Source organism: Scylla paramamosain, chromosome 11 (assembly GCF_035594125.1).
Source record: "Scylla paramamosain isolate STU-SP2022 chromosome 11, ASM3559412v1, whole genome shotgun sequence".
Lineage (NCBI taxonomy): Eukaryota > Metazoa > Arthropoda > Malacostraca > Decapoda > Portunidae > Scylla > Scylla paramamosain.
Genome location: NC_087161.1, coordinates 14,166,220 through 14,172,053, shown reverse-complemented (window position 1 = coordinate 14,172,053; position 5,834 = coordinate 14,166,220). Strand labels below are relative to the sequence as shown.

Below are 5,834 nucleotides of genomic sequence, written 5' to 3'. Positions count from 1 at the left end.
CACCACGAAAACACACACCTCAAAACTCATCTCTGATCATGATATTTGTAACCTGCACGATCCTTTCAACCTTTTTCGATGTGGTTCGTATGTACTTGTGTAATAAAAAAAAAAAAAGGTAAAAGCAAGAGTTCCACCTGCGATAAAGAGCAAGCAAGATAAAGATAAAAGCAAGCGATCTAGCAACCAGGAAGAAGTGATAAGATAAAGCAAGACATCACACAACAGGAACAGGTATCGAGGTAAAAACAAGAGATTCAGCTAAAAAGGACAGGTAACGAGAAAGATAAAGCAAGAAACCCAGTAAAGAGAAACAAGTGACAAGAAAGTTGAGAGCAAGAAATCCACCTAACAGGAAAAGATAACCTCAACCTCACCTTTACCTGGAAGAAAGAATAAAGCGAGAATACCAACAAGAACATCGATTCAGAAATTATTGTAAGGAAACTGTTGAATATGAAGTAATAGAGAAAGATAACAGCGAAAGATCACGTCTCCGCTGTGAGGTGATGAGGACCTTGTTTACGGCCCCCCAAATATGATTACGCTCGTGTTGTGTGCCCGGGTCGCCCCTCCTGGCTCGGTGAAAGGCTTCGAGTATCAATTTTGCCTCCCTCTCATCGCAGTCCCATCACGCGGCTCCTCTTCTACTGTCGTCTTGCAGTGAGAGACTTTTAGTGCTGTTTGTGGCGCGGAGGTGGAGTGTGTGTGTGTGAGGAAAAGCCTTTATGTTGCAATGCTTGTTTTTTTTTTTTTTTTTTTTTTTTGAAGGGGGGAGGAATCGGGGGAGCCAGGGAAAGGTTACTGTTTACAATGACACATCAGAATAGAATTTTGCTTGTACTTTCATCTTTCAGTGCCAAGTATGTTCTTGTTGTTGATGATGGTGGTGGTGATGGTGGTGGTGGTGGTGGTGTTGCTGGTACAAATACATTTTTCTCTGTATACTGAGTGGTCTTTCTTCCCTTTTCAGCTGAAAAGAACGGTGGGTCTTTACGTCAGGGAGAAGAAAGTCCGTCCTTCACTGTGTTGTCCCCCACGATGACTGCCATTCCCTTCTTTGACATCATAAGATTTCTCAAGATGTGACAGATTTGGACACACACTGCCCTCTCCAAGGGTTTGAAGAAGAAGAGTGACGCAGCCTTGCTGTAGGCACAGGAAGATGCACAGCACGAGGAGGGGCCACCAGGGTCAAGGCCGTGCTGGAGCAGGCATGCCACTTCCGCGTCCTGCCGGAAAAGATTGATCTTCTGTGGTGTCTATTAAATGGTCCAGCGTTCCATACATTGCAGAGCGTTAAATCGGTTAGTTAAAGCGGAGGCGGATATGTGACATGTGTGAAACGAAGTAGCTCGTTTGCTAAGAAACTGTCCTTTTAAAAGGATGCAGTATCTGACTCAAGCAATCACCATATTCCTCTGAAGCACACAAAAGCAGTTTTGTAAGATGTACTACTTCTCGTGAATTTACTTTTTCGATCACTACATACTTGCTATTTAAAGACTTGAACAACCATACGACCTAAACAAGATAACTGGTCTTCACACGCACTTGAGCTCGCCGTTTCTACTGGGCAGGGAGAGGCGGGAGCATAGTCACTTGGTACTGGAGCGTAAGGTAATCAGGTCGCATTGGCCTCAGGTCAGATGATCCTCAAGGCAGATCGGCCTGAGTGTAAATAAACCGCAGGACGTTTGGTTCTCGAAACACTTGGTACTCAAACCACTTGGTCTCTAAAATGTCTCAGAGTGATTGGTAATTAGGGAAAAGTGTACCAAGTGGGAGTCAAACGGTTAAACATCAATTATACAGCTTTGTGACTCGTCTCTGATCGCCGCCACACACACACACACACAGACACACACACACTCAGGGCGGTGAAGCGGGTGGAAGTGCATTGTTATTACCTCCATACACCACGGTATCCTTACCGCCCCTCCAAGCCTTGCCCCTAGACTCGGGTGTGTAGGAGGAAGAGGAGAAGTATGGGTACCATTCGCCCCAGTACCAAGTGACTGCAAACCAAGAGAGGTGATCCTGGCAGTAGTGGTTGCCATAGCTAAACTTCTACTGTTTCTCCTCGCACTGTAAATTTAGGAATATATTTCTGGCAGGCGTCCACGGTGCCACCAAGGAAGCTAAGGGTGCTACCTGGATGGGTTCATCACTTTGGCTGGCATGCCTGTCACCTCTCCAAGGTTGCCACGAAAAGTAAAACGTGTTTTACGGATCATTATTACATTCCAGCGCCTCTTAATTGCCTACGAAATGTTTACTTAACCTCTACACGCCAAGAAATGAGACTTCAGTTCATAATCGTACATGAGGAGAATAATATTTTGAAATCCGCGCCATTACGTCACAGCAGAGTCATCCTGCGCGCGCAGACCAGTGTGTGCGGCGGTATGTTTGTTTTGTGTGTCGTGTCAATGGTATGTGAATTTCTGACGTTTTATTAGTTATTTTCCCAACCATGGTGCGTGACATGGTGGCGTGAGGAGTAATGGTGCACAACGTGATGGTGAGACATGGTGGTAATGGTGCAGAGCGATGAAATGCTGAAATTACTGGCGGTGGCAGGGAGGCGTAGGCGTGGCGCTAGGACGGTGTAGTGATGATGACTTCCTTGGCAAGTACGAACCACTCCTGCCCGGCTATCAGCGACGCCGTCTGCGTGGTGAGTGTACACTGTGTGTGTGTGTGTGTGTGTGTGTGTGTGTCTAAATGTGTTTTATACAGGATGACCCAAAATCTGGACACATCAATATTATTTTACATTTTTTTTTATTTGTTCATATCTTGACTATGAGTATGTCAAAAGAAGAACAAATTGACTTGATAGTACTGAGTGGACACGAGGAGTGATCATAATACAGGCAGACATTATCGAACAAGAATGAATGAAAGAGAATGATTAAAAGATATATTTTCCGTGTGTCCAGACTATTGGCTCACTGAACATGTAATCGTTTTAGACACACAACACAGAAGAAAGGGAATGATTCAAACAAATACTGCTATGTTATACCCATTGCAAGGATGAGGAGCGAGGATAATATGCCAAATGTTTTCTGAGTGGCAGGGTGGAGGAGGCCTTGTGTAGTTGCTAAGTGTTCCTAGACCACTCGACTCGCAAGCCCCAGACCGTCTGTTGTGGAGGTGACGGGAGTGGCAGCTGATGTGGGCTTTGATTTCTGGCTCACTAAATTATTCCCTTCACAAGTGTTTGTACTGACATCCAGGCAGCTTGTTTTATGCGCCTCAAAGTGTTCATAACATTGCAAACATAACAGAGAGAGAGAGAGAGAGAGAGAGAGAGAGAGAGAGAGAGAGCGGCCCATCACTGACGCGCGCTTATCATAGCAAAGGCCAATGTTTCTCAGAGTGCGTGCCGCGGCGTCCTGGGGTGTCACAGACAGTGCCCAGGGGTGCCATACCATTATCATGAATTTTGTCATTGCTAGATCGTCGCAACGTACATTTATCAAACCGTCTGCACAAGTCGGCATAAAATTCTCATTGTAAATAGGAACTTGTTTTAATAATTTTGGTCAGCTGATGCCGTTTTAATTTTGCCAGTGTTACGATTTTGCCGCTAGATCTGGCTTAGAGCAATGTTTGATGTTCTTTTCAGGGTAGAGTAGTCTGATGTGGTACAATGAAAAAAAAAAATGCGGGCATAATAAGCAGAGCAAGAAAAAAAAATCAAACTTAGCAGAGCCTAATTTAATATTACGAGGAAAATATGTAAAAAAAAAAAAAGGAAGGAAGCAAATAGATTCACATTAGAGATACAAAAAGGGAGAGAAAAATGTACAAAGAGCAAGCTGCAGGAACCAGCGTGCGTGAGATTCATTATGTTGAATTCCGGTTGTCGTATTTAATATGTATTGTTTCCCAAGTTATAAAGCCACTTGATCTCATAGACAGCCTCACACACACACACACACACACACACACACACACACACACACACACACACACACACACACACTTAAAAGGTCGCAGGGTGTGTAATCTGCTTGCCTGGCGTTGAATGGAAGTCAATAAAGAAGTTCACTGGGGTGGCCATTTATCACTGATTGTGTACGTCTCTCTCTCTCTCTCTCTCTCTCTCTCTCTCTCTCTCTCTCTCTCTCTCTCTCTCTCTCTGTTTTCTTTGAGAACAGTATGAAAGATAAAAATTATGAATTTAGTAATTAATAACTATTTCCTTTCATCAGAGTTTTCAAACTACTTTTTTTTTTTCATAGTCATCCCTTGTAGACGTTAAGAGGATGTGTGTCTGCTCGTGTTGCACAATATAGCGCGGTGTATTCAGTGGCAACAGTTTTGCATTCATAGAAATGAAGAAACAGAAGGGAAGGAAAAACATTTTAGGGTCTCGAAAAACACAATTTTCTCGATGATTTACTTAAAACTCGTGGTGTACTCGTACTTGTAGAGAACGCACTGGAGTTGCTGACGAGAAGAACCGCGGTGGAAGTTCTGACGAAGGGTGGAGGGCGTCGGTAATTTCCAAGCAGTCCAGGATGTGTTAGACTGGCCGCAGTGGGTTTGGACTCAAGGCGAAACGGAAACCAGTGCTTCTTGTGTTGGGGAGAGAGGAAGCCGCAGCGGGGAGTGTGTGGGCGAGGGCTTCCCCCACTGGTGTCCGTTACAGCTGCACTGCATCGTGGCTTTCCCCTCGCTGTTAGGGAGAAAATCGAAGTCTGGGAGTTGAGAAAGTGAAGGCGAGTGGAAAGAAAGAGGCGATGCAGTATTTTGCAAGGAGGAGCACACAGCCACGCCTCTCCAGCCCTCGCCTTGGTTTGCTTTGCTTTACCACGCCTTCCCTCACTCCCTCACTTCCTTGATTCATTACGAAACTCTTCCACACCATTCCTCCATCATTCACGAATCTTTATCGTACCACAGCATCCTCTCGTCTCCAGCCATCTCATGCTACCATTGGCATTCGTGAAAGAAAACCAATAATTATGAAAGGATTGCGTAGAAATGTGCAGCCAATGTACAATACATGCATCATAAGCAAACGCCTTTCATTATTGGCTAAGCAGAAGACCCCTTGGTACATGCTGTAGAGAAGATTAAAGATATATTCCTGAAACGTTGCTTCCAGCCGGGGTTGGTGGCGCGGCCCTGTAATCCGGCGACGCGGAGGCTTGGCCCAGTGGACGGCTTGAGGCGAGGGTGGCTGCTGCGGGACTCCCCATGTTGAGTGGGCGTCCGCACTAAGCTCGGCATCAATATAGCCGCCCCTGGGGAGCCGGGGGCGTCCAGGTTGCCTAAGGAGGTGTGAACCAGGCCAGGGGGGAAACCCAGCAGCCAAAAGCACCCGTGTGGAGCAGCAGTGGGATCGCGCCCGTGAGTGGGCGGCGCGCAGTAGCCTTGCCAACACAGGCGACCCTGGTACTTTTATTTTATTCTTCTAATTTTTGTCTACCATTGTGTAAGAAGACATCTGTTAAGACATAACAACAGATACTTGTATGTCCACGCGTTATTCACTCTTATTCACCATCTGCTGTGGAGTTTATTTTTTTATCGTTACTTCAAAGTATCGAAAAATATGTAATTACTTTATCATTCACTTGCCCATTGAAAACTCACCATACATCTGGGATATTGATAATGGAAAGGTTAGAATTACCAGTAATAAATTGCAACACTGCTTTCTATACACGTGCGAAGAGGCATCATAAAATAAACGTAAAAGATAATTGCAAATCAAAACAAGAATTAAACGTTTGTACTTAATTTTGTGTGGTGTCCTTAACCTTTTCTCTGGTGCATAATGGAAGCGTGGCATTTGCTGAACTCAGTCTGAT

The 5,834-nt window shown here is 45.0% G+C and overlaps 1 long non-coding RNA gene across 1 annotated transcript in view; it reads left to right on the top strand.

Moving 5' to 3' along the window:
• The first annotated feature begins 2,423 nt into the window (after nt 1-2,423).
• The window catches only part of LOC135104976 (uncharacterized), a 102,626-nt gene continuing 99,215 nt past the window's right edge, over nt 2,424-5,834 (top strand). The window contains exon 1 of the long non-coding RNA XR_010270645.1: nt 2,424-2,680. This is a non-coding gene — a long non-coding RNA (uncharacterized LOC135104976). The remainder of the gene's footprint in view (nt 2,681-5,834) is intronic.